General features: G+C 37.8%; 2 pseudogenes across 1 annotated transcript; both read right to left on the bottom strand.

Moving 5' to 3' along the window:
• Positions 1-3064: 3064 nt before the first annotated feature.
• LOC143594503 (villin-2-like) lies at positions 3065-4728 on the bottom strand (annotated as a pseudogene).
• An 8623-nt stretch (positions 4729-13351) lies between these two features.
• On the bottom strand, positions 13352-17132 carry LOC143594505 (uncharacterized; annotated as a pseudogene). Its single transcript, XR_013146346.1, has 2 exons — positions 14599-17132; positions 13352-13993 (listed from the first exon to the last, which is right to left on the bottom strand). The product of XR_013146346.1 is annotated as an uncharacterized LOC143594505 (transcript).
• Positions 17133-17791: the final 659 nt, after the last annotated feature.

Here is a 17791-nt window from a genome sequence, read left to right as displayed (position 1 = left end):
CAGCCACCAACCACCACAGCTGCTGCCACCACCACCGGAACTATACTGCCGGAACTTGAAAACATAACAAGCCTTCAACAAATCTACCTCGGGTATTACAACACTGTCGGCATAAGTTGTTTTTTAAGAGCTGCAGCACCTCTAGCCGATAACTCACCGAAGAAATCCGATATTTTTCCGTGAAGTTTGTTACGGAACATGTTCAGTAAAGTGAGGTTCTTGAGGTTCCAGAACGAGTCTGGTATCTCGCCTGTGAATAAGGTATCACAGTTTTAATTCCAATTTCAGGCGGGACTTCATCAGAGAGGCCGCAGTTAGCGGCGCCGAAGCTACGGAGGTTAGATATGTTATCGATTTCTGGCGGAAAACCGCTGGTGTAAGTGTTGTAATATCCGGGGTAGATTTGTTAAAGGCTTGTTATGTTTCCAAGTTTCTGCAATATAGTTCCGATGGTGGTGGTGGTGGTGGCAACTGTGATCAGTGGCGGACCCAGGATATTTTGTCAATGGGGTCCAATTTTTTCGGTTTACAAAATTTTTCGGGTCGGTCGTTATTCGGGTCGGGTCGAGGCGAGGAACATAATAAAACACGGAACTATGGTGTCATTGGAAACGAGTAAGTAGAAAGAATCTAAATTAGAAACTAGATGAAACATACACTTTTAATTCATACCCGAAAAACATGAACGTAATCTATATATATGGTCTTACATAATTGACCAAAACATGAAAAAATAACTCTAACACAAATAAATGATTAATTATAATATACATACACAAAGTAAATGATAAAAGAATATGCAAAATCCATGTTAACATTATATATGTTGCATGGTGATAATGACTATATGAGAGAAACTAACAAAAAGCACAAATACCCTAACTAAATAACTAAGACTAGGATATTAAAAAAACAACAAAAAAGGAGTATGGTGGGGCTTGAACCTACAACCTCTCACAAGTAAAACAAGGGACTTTCCACTGTACCAGTTCAATCATAATAGTATGGGTTCCAAGTATTAATTTTTATGGGGTCCTTACAAAATTTAATATACCGTCTCTAAGTAATTTTTAAAAAACATCGGTGTCCCGGGACCCCGATCGGACCTATGTGGGTCCGCCCCTGACTGTGATGGTTGGTGGCTGTCAGTGGTTGTTGGCAAGGAAGAGGGGTGGTGGTTGGGTGGAGAGGGATGGTGAAACACATAATAAATTAAATTTTCATTTTATCCCTTGAACTTTGAAAAATGACATTTTTTACCTCAAACACTAACGAAGTTAGTGTCTCGTTACTCCGGGAGTGCTAGAAGAAAATACGTTAAAAGTTGGTAGTGTTGGGAAACATTTCGTAAGTTGGAAGTGCTATCTACCAACGAGTCAAAGTTGGGAGTGTTTAAAACCAATTATCCTAGTTTTAAAGTAAAATAAATATATTTTAGTCAGCCCTAGTCGCACACAATTCTTAATACGATATCAATTACACACGTTCCTACAATTCAATTGAATAGACAAACATTAGCTTAGTGAACTTAAATATGAAAAGTAAAATAATACCTTCGCTGGATCACAGTTCATCGGTTGAGCAACATAGGGATAATTCGGCAGGATGTACACGAAACCACCGTTTGCTAGAATAAACTTGACCGCCCTGTACGGGTTTCCCCTATTAAAGCCAGCATTGAAATCACCATTGTTATCACAGTCAATGAGTTGTTCCGAAATTCTAACCCTTCGCTGTTGGGCGATGTAGACATGACCTTCAATTGCACCGGTAACCCCAAAAGCCCAACAAACAGCTAAGTAAATAAATAAAAATATTAAATAATAATCAATAGAATATCTAATCTAAACCTAGATATTTACATAAACTAGTAATAATATAATTGTTAAATCACAACATTAAATGCAAACCTAGATAATATAATCGTTATATATAAACCTAGATTCACGTAAAAAATAATTTCTATAAATTGTAATGAAAATTGATTTGACATGAAACAGTATTATATTAAACCATACATACGTTGCCTTCCCTGATCTTTGACTGGACCGAAAGCAAACCGCCAATCAACTTACAAAACGCCATTTTCTGCCATTAATACGTCATTTTCTGCCATTAATGTGTGTTTGTTTTGGGAAATGACAGGCATGCGATAATCTCAAAATTGTTTTTTTATTACATAAATGAAAAAATTACCAAGTAACCCGCAATTGGTAATGAATTTGGGCTTAGGCCGTCTTGGGTTCATTTCTCCTACACAAATAAAAGTTGTTTTTTTAAAAGAAAAGTTGTTCGGAAAAGAAAAACCCCTAACAAACTTTATAAATAATATTTTCATTTAAAGACCGGATGTAACGAACTGAACATCCGACGAACCATTGTTGAAAGAAAAAAGATAAATTTTGTCTGTTCGTTAACGTTTGCAAACAAGACAAAATTCGGCACGAGTCTACGTGTCTTATGGGCGAAACGCAACCGAGTTTATGTAGGACCTAGTAAAGGAGAATTATATGTCCCATTTTGATTTTGAGTTTATTTGTGCGCGACCGCGTGCGTGCGTGTGTGATTTTGAATTTAGTAAGCATATAATAATGAAAATGGGATATGCCAGATTGTCTATATTCAATTATTCATTGAGGCCCTACACATTTTTTAGCAAGGATCGTGTCTTTTTTCCTCATTTTTCGTATGTTATTTTGTATATAAAAAGAAGGCAAGAGAAACCATGCCCAAAAGTTGAAATATTTTACTTCCTTTTAATTAAAATTCAAACTTAGTGATCTCCTACTCTGTGTTCATTCATCAATGTTTAATTATGTCGGTTTGTTAACGTTTGCAAACTGTTTGTTTATACTGTTTACGAACGAACAAGAAAACCTTGTTTGTTTAATTGGTCGGGGTTCAATCGTTTTTTCGGTTAAAGTTAAACAAACGAACATGCTCCATTCGTGTTCAGTTCGTTTACAAGCCTATGTTGAAACAGTTTCGGGCCAAAACAAACCATTATGACATCAATAATCTTATTTAAGAGGTTGTGTCATTTCAAAATAGACTTTAGGCTATTCTAAGCTCGTTCAACCCGTTTGAGATAACAGCAAACCCAAATCGACCCGTTAATAAGTAAAAGGGTCTGAATGAATCTACCTGCTACTTTTCCAATACCATCCTCAAAAGGAGGAGCTGATGAAGCCGATTACCATGACCCGAAGTTGGATTTAAACAGATTTGTCTCGTGACCTTGAATAACTTGTGTCACACTAGTCAACTTTGACACATTATGGTTCACAATGAACTCCTACATATGTTTATAAGAACAAAAAAAACTCAATAACCAATTCACATATTGAAGGAATAAATGAATCTTAGTTTATTTGATAAAAAGTCTACCTCAGCAGTCTGCGTGGTGGTTTTTAATCTTCCAATCGTTTTGCTCGACCGACCCAAATAAACATATGTGTACTACAATACAATACATAGCTTTGATCGGTGCGTAATAACGATTTAGAAAGTTCTCCAATTACATCCTGTATTTGACCTCCAGCAATGCTGCAGAATCAAAGGTCGGAATGGGCGGGTCGGGCCAGCTGTCAAAACTATACCAATGAAGTTTGGGAGGCGTTTTCTCGGGCATTATATCGTCTTCACTTGCTACCTTCTTGCTAATAGGGGGCAAATCCACCAAATACTGATTGCCCTTCGGATTGTAGCTTTCCGTCCTCTATAGCAAAAGGAAATCATATAATAATAATAATAACAAAAATTATTAGCTAAAATTGTAAGCTTTACCAATAATTAATGCAACATTACAGTTACCCTCACGATATTTGTCCTTTTAAGTTGAACAACCTCCAATGATTTGGTTCTTTCTTGCATATTTGTGTTTGCACCATTGAACTGATATATTTTATCTTTGGTTTCCAATATGAAGATCTTATCATGATTAAGTGTTGATCGAGTAAACGGGACCTGCTTCAATTTGACCGCCTGTTTTCCTTCACATGTGTACAACTTTGTTTCAAAGTTTTCACCATCGGATGTCTTAATTCCAGCTGAAAAACCTCCCTCTAGTGGCATTAAACACAGTTTAAAATATGACAAAAATCTCTTAGATTCATGACTTTGAGGCTATCGATATTGTATTGCACGGTTTCCAAGAACTGCATTGAGCTCAACCGCTTACACAGCTGCTGTTCCAGATTCACCCTAGCTAGTTCACATAATAAATTCAGATCATTTATACAAAAACATACCACATACATATAGACATACAAACATGTCATAAAAGGATGCAATACCTGGCTTAGTGGCTAGTATCTTTGCCTAGCCAGAAGTGTATATCATATGTATGCGCACCTACTTTGCCTCCAGTCTGCAAATACACAAATCATTCAAATATAAATATATAATCACCCCGTTGAGATATAATATTTTAAAGGTCATAATCACCTTTAAGGCGATGTATGAATCGCCAAAGTAGAATCTACCATAATCGGATGTTGACAAAGGTACGGATTGGAGGTTCTCAATCCTCCATATTTCAATCCCTCTAAAACGAGTCAAGAAAAAACCAAACATGCAACCATGCATACATAAGTACGCTAATAATATCGATTAAAGAACATTTTTTTATATAAGAAAATTAGAAGAAAGTTGGAAAGGATACACTTTTTGACCAAATCCTTTTAACATGGGCTCCAAAACTTTAACTGAGATGGTGTTGAAATCGTGATTATAACGAGAACAAGACCATCAAATATTTCCTGACCTGCGGTTTCGATCAATCATAAGGCAATCTGGTATTAACATTTCTATGTAAATGTGTTTGTTTGTTTTCGAAGATCATGGGAGATAATAATAATCATCATAACTTTAATATGCATGTTTTGATAAATTTTTATATGTAATCTTGTTTCCATATGTTGTAAAAAGTTAAACCAATTTTTATAACATTTACTATTGAAATTCATTGTTCTCTATATTAATCACATTGTCCTTGTAAGGTCAACACAAAGTCACAGACACATAATTTTTAGATATTAAATTGAAACAAAAACAATTCCCAACAATTTGGAAAAATTCTTAACGATTTGAACGCGAATGCGATCAAAAGTGGATCATACCTAGGTGTTACCCCGGCAAATTTCTCACATCAAAACGATATGTGTGTTTTATGGGTTGTTTCCTCCCAATATTGTCTTGATGGGGTTTGTTGTATACATCTTTGAAAATTTAAATGAAAAATGTGAGGTTTGGAAGGAAAATGAAGATTTGACGAAGGTGGAATAATAATTAAATTAAAATGGGGGTACCGGGATATTCGTTTTTGCCAAAGCCACAAAAGTTGATAACCGACCAAGGACTGTTTATTTCATCAGTTTCTTTGAATGGTGTGTTTGGTTGTTCAAAACTCAATTAATTTGAAATCTGAAGATATTTTTAACGTGTTTGGTTTGTAAAATCAGTTATAACTAGAATATGAATTCAACGGACGCTTTCAGAACGTTTGGTTCATTCAAATCCGATGAACCAATAAGTTCAATTAAATTTTTTTTTTCCTAGCCTAACTTTTTTCCCACAATATTTATAGAAATTGGAATCTGAATTCAATGGATAACATTTTTGGTTGGAGTACAATATGAAACTGAAATTTGAATGATTTCCCATATATTCTTCCAAATAAGTGAATAATAGAATTCAACAATCCTTCCAAATTGTTAAAGAATCAACCAAATAAATTGACAAAGAAATGTTTTGTTCATAACCACCACATTGTTGTTGCCCACCCTCATCATTGTTACCACCAAGTCATTGCCATGATCTCAACCACTATCGCCACCACCACCACCATAGATTGACGCACTTGTCACCCGCTGTTCATTTGTCGTTCGTCTCCACCACCACAATCACCACCCTAGATACTGTCGTGACCCGTCACTTAGCATTATTGTGACCTCTTTTGCCACGACTTTTGTTGCCCCCGCCATTTCCATGACCACGTTGCAACATTCCAACTTCTTTAACAAAATTACAAACTAAAATTGATTATTTTTTCAACCAAATGCATCGAATATTTAAATACTACTCTTGAAAGATTATAACTATTTTATGTTCCATTTCCATCCCTTTCATTGAATTGAAGTTAAACAATTATAAGCTAAACACTCTACCACACCATCTTGATGTTAAGAATGCATTTATAGAATGGCGATTTACATGAAAATGTAACATCTGGAACTTCGGTTGTTGGAAATATATAATCATTTGTGATGAGTCTTTGAATAGTCGTTTATATAAGATTTTAAATGAGACTAGAATGTCGTAACATTTGAGTTTTAGGGTTAAAAGCATTAGTTACAGGTTTAACCAAAACGTGATCATTTGAAAACATAGCTGGCCATATGTCTTTAAAGACGCTATCATTTCCAGCAATTCATTTAAGAAATTTTCACTGTGGGGTTTTATGGAGCGGTGTCGATGAAACAAGAAATGTGAAAATATTTTCTTTAGAAATTTGAAAGTACGAATCTATTTTTTTTAAGGCTTGGATTTTTTGGATGATTATTACTTTGTGTTAATGTTACCAACTTATTAATTTAACATCTAACTGGTAATTTAGATGTCCTTATTATTATGAGAACTCAGTCATTTACAATTTGATGGTACATATTGGCATTGCAGATCATATGGATGAACAAGAAACTGGAGTTCCATCTACAAAGAAGGTAACTAAGAATAAGTTGACTTTTTTTCTAATAAGGATTCATTATTTTTTTAAATAAAAACAGATAAATGTATATTGACCCGTTTTGATTGATGTTTTTTTTAAACGGGTATACGCGACTTTGGATGTGGTTTTGTTCTGTTTCGCCTTATACATTGACTAGCAGGCTCATGGATAAAAGACGGAGTCTACGCATGGCTTTGAATGTCGTTTGTAAAAAAAAATTTTGGATGGTTACTTATTTTTCTAGTTTGATTCTTGAGTTTACCCTCTAAAATGAAGAGTGTGATTCTGTAAAATCAAGATTTAAACATGCAAAAACGCTCAGATCCGTTATTTGTGTTAGGCAAAGGGAATCAATTGTCTTAGGCTCTTAGCCCATGGAATCTTCAAGTCTCCAAATTTATTAGTAGACAAAAAGTGGACAACGAAGGTATGCATGCAAATATATAAATACTTGAATCGCCAACTAACATTTGCTCTAATTTCCTTAAAATGCAGGGTTTTTTTTTTCTGAAGGAGGTTGTGGGCCTTGCACTGTCATGGTATCTTACGATGACTAAAATTCCAACAAATGCATGTCAGTCTCTCTTTATACCTCAAATCATATTTTTTTTTATCAATTGTGTTTAGCACCTTTCCTTTTTTTTTTATCATTTTTTTTCAGGCACTATGCAATAAATGCTTGCTCGGCTCCATTATATTCCGTTGAAGGAATCAGGTTGCGCACGTGATCGTAGTGTAATGAATATCCGGTTTAGGAAACATTAGCAACTCGTCACGGGTAACATTGTGGATTTTGCACACCTGCGTTTATCATGTCTATGTATGCCTTATTAGGATCCAACAAAACCCCCCACCGAATTTTTTGGGTGAAAGGTTATGTTCTCTGATAGTGTGATTTGGTCCATTGCTCACAAAGTGTGTGAAACTGATTGGTTGCAGCATATTGTTTTAATGTATGTGAATGCCACTATTTTCAAAAGTGGGGTCAACTGGTTCGTCTATGGTGAATGAACTAACCAAAATTCGTGTCGCCCCCCCCCCCCCCCCCCTGCCAACGTGGGGGGTGCTAAATACTAGTTATCTTGAATGTCAAATCATTATTAACGGAATATCAATTCAGAATATCATGATACGTGACCTATATATCAGGTAAGCATTCATTGTTGTAAGTTGTAAGAAAGTTGAGGTGATGAATAGATTGTTTCTAACTTCTTGACAATTTTGACCGTCCGTTGTCTTCTCTATAACATTTTTTTGAACGGCGAATTTCTTTTTAATCCTTGTCGCATGTAGGACTTGAACCCAAGACTTTCTCCTCCCAAATCCAGGTGTTTAAAGCGTTCGCCTTTGCCAATAGACCACCACCAAACCAATGTATTTGATCAAGATCTATTTTTTTTTTGGTTTCATGAAACCATAAACAACTAATGTTTCTTGAAACGATTTTCACTAGCCAGCCTTTTTAGAAACCAGTTATTCAGTTTGATTTCCCTATGCATGACATGTATTCGTCATGATAATATGATCAGTTCTTCAAATTTAGTTAGAACTTAGTGTGCGTGACCATGCACAACCGCAAAGTCACTTCTATTATCGTGTTCTTCATACACAAGTTTCCGGTGACTAGTCTTTGCAAAACATTGCAGAACTTTTGGTCAATTCTTTGATTTTTTTTAATTAAATACTTTCATTTAATTAAAATAACGATCCAATTATAATAGAGAGGCAGCAAGCTGCGCTGCCACCCCCTTTTGAATGGCAAAACCAATTCTACTGAAAACAAAGTTATTATTCTTCGACATCGTTGAGTTACCGTGTACAAATCGCTGAACTCTTTTTAAAAACGTAGCAGCATCGGGGGTAAGGGACCCAAATGTATCAAAAGCTACTTGATTAATTTATTTTGGTAAATTGGATTTTAATATCTCAACTTAATTCACTTGGCCGATAATAATCTCAACTTAGAAAATAGTTGTCATCGGTCCCAACTTTCACATTGTTTGTTTTCATTAGATCTTCATTAAAAAAATTGACGACGTTAAGTTTTTTTCAAATGTCAAATTGATGTTTTAGGGTTTTCGTTCAGAATGAGGATACGAGTCGATTGATGTAAAACTTACTTCAAAACGGTGCTCCAAACGACTAAAGGATGCTTCAATTGAGGTATACATCAATCGATTTGTATCCTCATTCCGATTGAAAGCCCTAGAACTAACCTCGTTTTAATAAAATTTATATTGGGAAGTGTTTGAACAAGATTGTGTTTTTAGATTTTTTTAAACTAACAATTTAAGTTATTAAACAAAAACTAATTTGTATATTATATTAATTGTTAACAAAAAAAAAACAAAAGGATGAAAAAACATTAACTAGTAATTGCATAAAATAGTTTGCAAACTAGCTTGTATTGATGAACTTGTTTGTGATAAATCAACTATAAAAGTTTAATTTTTTATTTATTTAATGTCACGTGACAACTTAAATCATCATTGGGTTGCAATGAGGGTGGCCTAAGGATGTTTAAAGTATTTTGGATTTGCTTGTCACTACCTTTGTGTAGATAGGTCATGGGGGAACACATGTAATAATATTATATTTATTTTTTTTACAGCGAATTTTCTTTTAATTAATTCTTTTTATTGTGAAACCTAAACTCAAACCATTTCAACCTTTTATGCTTAAAGGGAAAGGCTTTGTCTTCTCCCATTGACCATAAATTTATTAGTAATTATATTCTTTATATTTTAACTTATAACAAAGTTGTTATATAATTATTTTTCTGTATAAAATATTGTGTAAACAAGCTCATTTACACACTTAGACCCCTCGTTATGGGGCGTGGAGGAGTGAAAAACTTGGGCGTCGTGGGTGCCAAACAACGTCGTGGGGCGCGGTCTAAGGAGGGGCGCCGTGGGTATGGTGGTTTCAACGGCCGACGCCGTTTGAAATATGGTGGGTCCCCCCCCCCTCCAACGTTCATAAATGGTGGATCCCCCTCCCCCTCCAACGGCTATTTTGTAAAAAAAACTAATTTTTTATTTATAAATACTAACCCATTTTATCATTTTTCACTCAAAATAATACCAAATTTCAATCAAATTTCACTAAAAAAACCCTCAACTCTATACCATGGATCCCTTCTCACATTTCACAAGCTCGAGCACAAACCCAAACCCGAACCAAAACCCGAACACGAGCTCGAGCTCAAACCCTAACCAAAACGCGAACACCAACCCAAACCCGGGATCCGGCTCAAAGGTGGTGGGCTACTATGCTCGCAAACAACAATGACCCTATGAAACCTTACTATGCCAACCAACATCTACCCGCCATGCCTCCAAACGTACAACCGTTTCCCAACGATATGTTTTATCGAATGACAATGTCGTTTATGCCTCCGGCACCACAAACCCAAACACCCCAAACCTCAATACCCGAAACCCAAGTTCTCGAAAACCAAGTTCTCGAAACCCAAGTTCCCGAAACCGAAGTTCCCCACACCCAAGTTCGTCGCAAACGAAGCCATAAAAAGAAGGTTGTTGCCGATCAAACACCAACCGAAATGCACGACCGGAAAAAATAGGAAGAAGATGAGGAAGCAACGTTGGCGCAAGCGTGGATCGACTCATCCGAAGACTCCGTCTTAGGTGACGGTAAACGCAACGCGATATTTTGGGCAGAAATACGTGAGAAGTTCTTTGAGATAATGGGTCGCGGTCACTACCGCGGGGGCGATTCCGTCTCCAACAAATGGAAGGCAATGGTTTTAAAAATGAACCACTTCTCCATGATTCACACTCGCCTTAAGAACAACAGACCAAGCGGCACGAACGACGTCAACCTTCTTGAGGCTATGTTGAAACAATACAAGGGCCTTCATGGTCACCACTTCGGCATGGGCATGTTTGAAATTTGGAAGAAATGCACGAGCTTGCCAAAGTGGCATCCGATCCCGACATCTTCACCGCGACCGTCCAAACAATCAAAAACAACGTCTACTTCGGCCGATCAATCGCCATCTCAAGCCGGGTCGGATGCTCGTTCTCAATTTAACTTAAACGAGATTGATCCCGAATTTGTTTTTGATGAACCAGGTAAGTTGCCACGTCTGATAGGAAGAAACAAGGCCAAGGAGGCGGCTAGATATCACACCCCGACTTAGGGCCTAAGCCTGTGACCACAAGTTGGTACCTGTTTTGTAAATATATCAGAGTTCATGGGTTAATTTTAGTGGAAGACTTTAAGTTGAATATAATAATAATTTACATTGAAAATTTACTCGGGAATTAAATACCCGAGTATTAGTTTACAAAAGGTTTGTTTTCGTATTACAGGGATTTTATATCAAAAATGGAGCCATCTTGTACGCGCTTCTATCTTCATTAAGACTCCAATCCTTGTTAATGCTACTTATGCTTAATTACCTGCAATGGGTTGGAAAAATACGTCAGCTATATGCTGGTGAACACATATGACTCAATAAAACATTTTGAATGACAATATAATACAAATGTAGTTTTCTTGACAATCTCAGCGGAAGCATTTCTACTTCCGGTATATGTACCACTGCCCTACACACACAACGGTATTCCCCGAGCCAAACGGCCCTAAACTGATAACTGGTCATGACCGCTTAAGCTCGTGGCTTCATTGCCTTTGATTGATTGATTGAGCTTTAACAGTTATGTTTGGATCCAGACACATGCGTATTCGGTCTGAGTTGATATTATTCTCTACTTTGTATTATAATGTTTTAGAGATTTCATTATCTCATGTAGACATTGATTGACTCATTGAGTATAAATATGTTTGACTGATTAAAAAGGTTGACGTATTCACCTGTACCGTCGGTGTTGTAAACCTTGACCGATTGATTGATCGACTGTGAATGATATTAACCTATACATAAATAGGTTCGTATGAATGTTTTTAATGATGTTAAGCTATGATTGTAAGCTTAACCTTGAAATCGTTTGTCTCTGATTGTGAATGAAAACACTTAATTTTATGTGACGTTTGATATAGCATGCTTTGGCCTAATAGGTTCTATCACGTTGGTAAGTTTCTCCAGGTAAGTAAACGGGTTCCTCGGTTGATTGGGATTTATGCGAATTACTTTTCCTTAGGCAAGAAACTTACTACTAATGATATCCCCCTCCCAGTTACTACATGCCCGTCAAAATATCTCTTTTGTTTAACATTACTTCATCATGAAGTAACGTTTTATAAAAACATGATTGTGAATGAATGTTTGTAAAATACGATCAAGGTTAAAGGTTATAGCCTCGATTGATAATCTAAGCTATAATTCAAATAACTTAAACATAACTCCTACCTTAGTTCGGATTCTTAGATTGATAACACGATAAGGCAGGACTTTATCTACTCACTTATGTGATTGCTAGCTTAATTCCAACTTCGTTTCTTGCACGTATTACGAGAAAATGGCACGTCGGCTCGTCACGGCTATTGGGCACGCCTCCCTATGTTAACTATGTGAAAATGAAGGTGAGTTTGGGATGAATGGGGTTCATACCCGTCCTCCCCTTTTATAGCCGTTTTTGGACCCTATCGCGATACGCGATAGGTCCCTTGTGGCCTGTCGCGTATCGCGACGCCGCCATTTCACACCGCCTTATGCAGTGATGACACGTGGCCTGTCATATTGTGCCACGTGTCGACACGGTTTCAACACGTGTCCCTTGACTCACCAAGCTCATCGCGCTACGCGATGGGTTGATTGTTACCCCGTCGCGTATCGCGATGGGAACAGATTTTCAGAATTTGCACTTTGGTCCCTGTACTTCTTAAGTTAGTATTTTTAAGCTTAAATTAACAGGGTTAGGGACGTGGTGTTACACTAGAGGTGGGGGGGTCTTCGTCTAGAACGACATCCACTATGAGTTCCGACGTGAGCGCGCGGTTTGACAATTTGGAGCTTGCTCTTAAAGAGTTTCGCGAGGACAAAAAACACTCGAAAGAGGAACTCAAGATAATACACGGAGAAAGAAAAGCGATGCATGCGGAATACAAAGCCATGCACGAAGAAATAAATAAGGCTAAATCGGAGCGGCAACGAGAGAAGGACTTCAAGCTCCTCGCAAAGGATCTCTCGCATCTAGATTCGGCCACGCGGGCGTTTTTGGAGAAAAAGAAAAAAGCAAGGATAATGGCAAAATACGCAAACGAGAACTCGGACGCCGAATAGTAGTTTAACTAAGTTTCCAATTTTATTTTATTTTATTTTATTTGTATGTTTTTTTTATGTTTCCAATTTTATTTTTTTCTATTTGTATGTTTTTTTTATGTTTTTTAGTTTAATTAAGTTTGTATTTTATTATTAAAATTTGTTAGTTTATTAAATTAAAAAAAAAATTAAGGGGCTTCGAAGCCCCCGCACCATAGAGGGGCATCTTTGGGGTGGGGCTTCAGTCCCCACGTGGCACTGAGGAGGGGCTTCCACCATAGAGGATGGCCTTAAAAACCTAATCAAACTCAATGCTTGAAACTTGGATGCGATCTTTTTTTATCAGTGAACTCTTTTATTAGTTTGATTCAAACTTTTAACAAGTTGATCTTAATTAACTCATAAACTACTGACTTTTTAATCCCCCTCATATTTTCAAGCACAAAAAATTAAAATAAAAAAAATATATAATACTGATTCTAAGTTTCAAACATGAAATGGGTAGATGCCAACACTTGTATATTTCCTAACTATCAAAGATCATAACATATCTTCTACCCCTCACACCCCAAACCAATAACTTAAAACTTTCTCCCCCCTTCCGAGCTTTATCGGTTATACCGTACAACTCGCCAATGCATCCACAACCGACGATTAACCGAAAACCAAACCCGACCTTCCACTTCTTTCAAGCCACACTACCATGATCCGACCCGTCATCATAATAATAAGGCGTTAACTTCCCGTCTTTTGATGTAAACTTCATGGGATTAACCAACCGATCTCTTGCAACATCTTAACAACTTTTCTCATCGATGGTCGGTTAATAGGTAGGGGGCTCGAGCACAAGAGACCAACATTGAGAACTTTGCATATTTCTTCGTTAAAAGACGCGTCTAGTTTTGGGTCGAGTACCACATCTAGACCCTTTTGGTCCAATGTAGCGCATACCCATTTGGCCAAATCCTTTTCTCCATACTCCGGGTCAACAGGGCGTTTCCCGGTCACGAGCTCGAGTATTACAACACCAAAACTGTAGATATCGCTCTTTTCGTTCACCCGTAATGTATATGCATATTCTGCAACATGCAGCAAGTTGTTTAGTTATCTAAATCATATCAGACACGAACACGACACGATTATTAACAAGCCGGAATACGATATGCTTGTATTGCGTATCATGAGTTAGAAATGGTTACAGCCGGAATACGATATGAACCCGAAAATCATATCAAACACGAACATGACACGAGTATTAACAAGTTGGCACGTACACGGCCAGTTTAACCCTATTTTTGTTTTATTTTTATTGCATATTAATACTTCAAATTTTCAATTTTATAACAAAAAATACAAATGCATATAAAGCAGTTATATTTTAATCATACAATCTGATGTACTTATGTCAACTTCTAAGTTTTTAAATTTTTGCATAAAAACCTCATTCAGTTTAGTTTAAAAAATACACACATTTAAAATTTAAAAGTAAATAAACGGTTTAAAACATATCAGCCCGAGAACCCACCATGTTGATACGAACACGACCCGTTTAAACTTAACCCAAAACCGCAAATTTCGTGTCGTGTCAGAAACTCACCTCTAATCAAATCCTAAAGCAAATGTGTTATATTTACTTGTACACTATGCATTAAAGGTTGTATACTGTTGCGTAAAAAGCTCGAACCTGGAGCGATGTAACCACACGAACCCGCAATAACCGACATCTCTTTCCCGCCCTTTTCTTTCCCATCAACAACTTTAGCAACACCAAAATCCGCCACCCGAGCACCAAAATCACCATCAAGTAAAATGTTATTCGACTTGACATCTCTATGCACAATCGCGGGCACACAATCATGATGCAAATAAGCCAAACCCTCGGCCGAATCAACCGCAATCTTATACCTAACGGGCCAATCAAGCAACCCGCTTTTACTACTATGAAGCAAATCGCCCAAACTACCATTCGGCATATACTCGTAAACCAAAAGTTTACACGTCTTCGTTGAACAGCAACACCAAAGCCGAACAATGTTTTTGTGACGGATCTTTCCTAACGTCTCAACCTCCGCCTCAAACCCGTTATCAACAACCGAGCCTGAGCTCGGCCCGTTCTCAATATCCTCATTTTTAGAACCGCCCCATAGCTTCTTAACCGCCACGGTGTCACCATTGCCCAAAACAACTTTATATACTTTCCCCGACGCCCCAGTTCCGATCACATTATCCTCATCGAGCGCAACCATGATTTCGTACTCGCTAAAACTTAACTTATGAAATGACATTAACGTCCACTTCGACTTGTCGATGATTTCAGTCTCGTTCTTAATATTATTGCACCGAAAGTAAAACCATCCGACCCCGACGATGAGAATGAAACCGGTCAACACGAAGATTGACCGGAGTAACCAAACGTAACCCGTACTTTTAGTGACGTTTTTCCCGTCGCATAAACCCTCGATGTCGCCACATAAACCCGGGTTTCCCAAAAAGCTGCTGATGTATATTTTCTTAGCGTAAACCGGCGGGATATCTCCGGTGAGCGAATTACTCGATAAATTTAGTTGATTGAGTCTTGAGTTTTGTAACCCTATCGGAATCTCCCCGGAAAGTTGATTTCCGGACAGATCGAGATAGTTTAAAACCGATAATTCCCCAATCTTTTCGGGAATCCGACCCTTAAACTTATTATTAGCTAAATTAAGCTCGTTTAGCTTCGTTAAACGATCAATCGCCATCGGGATTCCACCGGATATTCCATTATTACGCAAATCAAGTTTACTCAACTGCTCAACATTAACAATGCACGCGGGCAAATTACCCGAAAACCGATTATTCTCACCGGAGAATTCAACTAAATTATCCAGAAGCCCAATCTCATCTGGCAACTCCCCGGAAAACTTATTATTCGCAATATTCAACGTCGACAAGTTTCCGGCACCCGCAATCGATTTCGCAACAACCCCGGTAAACGAATTATCAGCCAGCTCGAGTAACGACACTTTCGGAAGCCCCCAAAACCCCACCGGAACCTCGCCGGAAAGATTATTATACCCTAACCGAACCCGGTTCAAGCTCCAATAACTACTGAAACTCGCGGGAATCTCGCCGGAGAACTTATTATGTATCATTAAAAGCTCTTCTAACCGGCCGTTGGCACACAAACTCGCCGGAGAAAAGATTATTCGAAACATCAGCCCACGTTAACGGTGAGTTCTTCCCTAAGTTTTCCGGCAACTCGCCGGAAAACATGTTTCCGAACAGACGGAGTTCGTAAAGGTTACTGGAGTTTGAAATGATACCCGGAATATTCCCTTCAAGTTTATTTTCGTATAAATGTAATGACTCAAGTTGTAACGCACATAACTGAAACGGCACCGTTCCGGTTAATAAATTCATTGAAACATCAATTAATCTTAATGACGTCATCTTTGACCACGTGACTGGTAACTCACCGGTCAACGAGTTGTTGTAAAGCTCAATCTGGACGACATTTGTTAACTCGGTGAGAACTCGGTACCGGACCGGTGAGTTGGTTAACTGACAAGTCTAAATCGACGAGTTTACTGAGTCGACTCAGTGAGTCAGGTGAGTTAAGTTACCGAGCTCCTGCGGAATCTCGCCGGAGAAGAATGGGTTGATGATAAGTTGAGATGTTTCAACGTTGAAATGTTTCCGATTACCGCCGGAATCTCGCCGGAGATGAGATTATCGACTAACGAAAGCTTTTCGAGCTTTTTAAACGTTCCAAAACTCGCCGGAATGTCGCCGGAGAAGTTGTTTTGGGTTAAATCCAAGTATTTTAACTCCGGCAGGTCGGATAACCTCGCCGGAGTCTCGCCGGTGAGCAAATTCTGACCGAGGTTCAAATGCTCGAGGCTCCGACACGTGGACAGTTCGCCGGAGAGTGTGCCGTTGAAGGAATTGTTATACAATGAGATAAATTTAAGTCCGGTGAGACGACAAAGCTCCGCCGGAAACTCGCCGGCGATGTTGGCATTTGACAAGTCAACAGATTCAACAAAACCCGGTTCGGAACACGTGACGCCGGTCCAGTTACAGGGACTACCGCCGGAGACCGGTTCAACCCAGCCGGAGAAAAAACCGTCCGGGTAGTCAAACCCTAGCTTGAACCGTTGAAGGTAACGGGCTTCTTCATTCAAAGAATAACCCGTACGGAATCAATAACATGAACACAAAGCATAGAACACGTAACATTATTATTAATAATATTACTACTTACTATTAATATTATTATTTCAAAAAAATAAAATAATAAAATTGATGGTTTAAGTGGAATGAAATTGGTGAATTGGAGGTTAAGTATATATAGATATAGAGGAAGTGTATGTATAGGTGAACATTTGGGACAGAGACAGAGACAGTGGTCCATGGGGGTACAAATCACGAGGTGTGAGGATTAATGATGATTAGATGGTACTTTATTATTATTATTATTTGAAAATGGCTGCCGGAGATGGTTTTTTAGTCGGAAATTGAAATTCCGGCGAGTGGGGTTTGGATATACATAAAGATGGTAAAGTGAAGAGTTGAGTGATCATGAGGTCTTTATGGGAGTCAGGGGTGGGTTGTTTTTTATTATTATTTATTTACTTTCCTTTTATGGCATGGGTTGTTAAATTTTTTATTTTTTTAACATTTCAAAATGAAATAAGGTTGTAAAATGTTTAATAACTTTTAAAATCGAGCTCAAGTCTAGATGGATTCTCTCGTTTAATTTTGAAGCTTGAGGCTAGATGAGTTGACTCGTTTAATTTCGAGCTCAAACTCAAAACTATCTTGGCTTGACTTGGGTTTGACTCGTGAACAACCCTAGGCATACGTAGAGGTGCACAAAAAACCCGAACCCGAAACCA

The sequence above is a fragment of the Bidens hawaiensis genome, unplaced genomic scaffold (genome assembly GCF_021521415.1).
Source record: "Bidens hawaiensis isolate Kalapana, Puna unplaced genomic scaffold, B.hawaiensis_p1.1 tig00043728_1, whole genome shotgun sequence".
NCBI classification, from domain to species: Eukaryota; Viridiplantae; Streptophyta; class Magnoliopsida; order Asterales; family Asteraceae; genus Bidens; species Bidens hawaiensis.
Note: the sequence above shows the minus strand (reverse complement) of the source record. Positions and strands in the feature narration are given on the sequence as shown.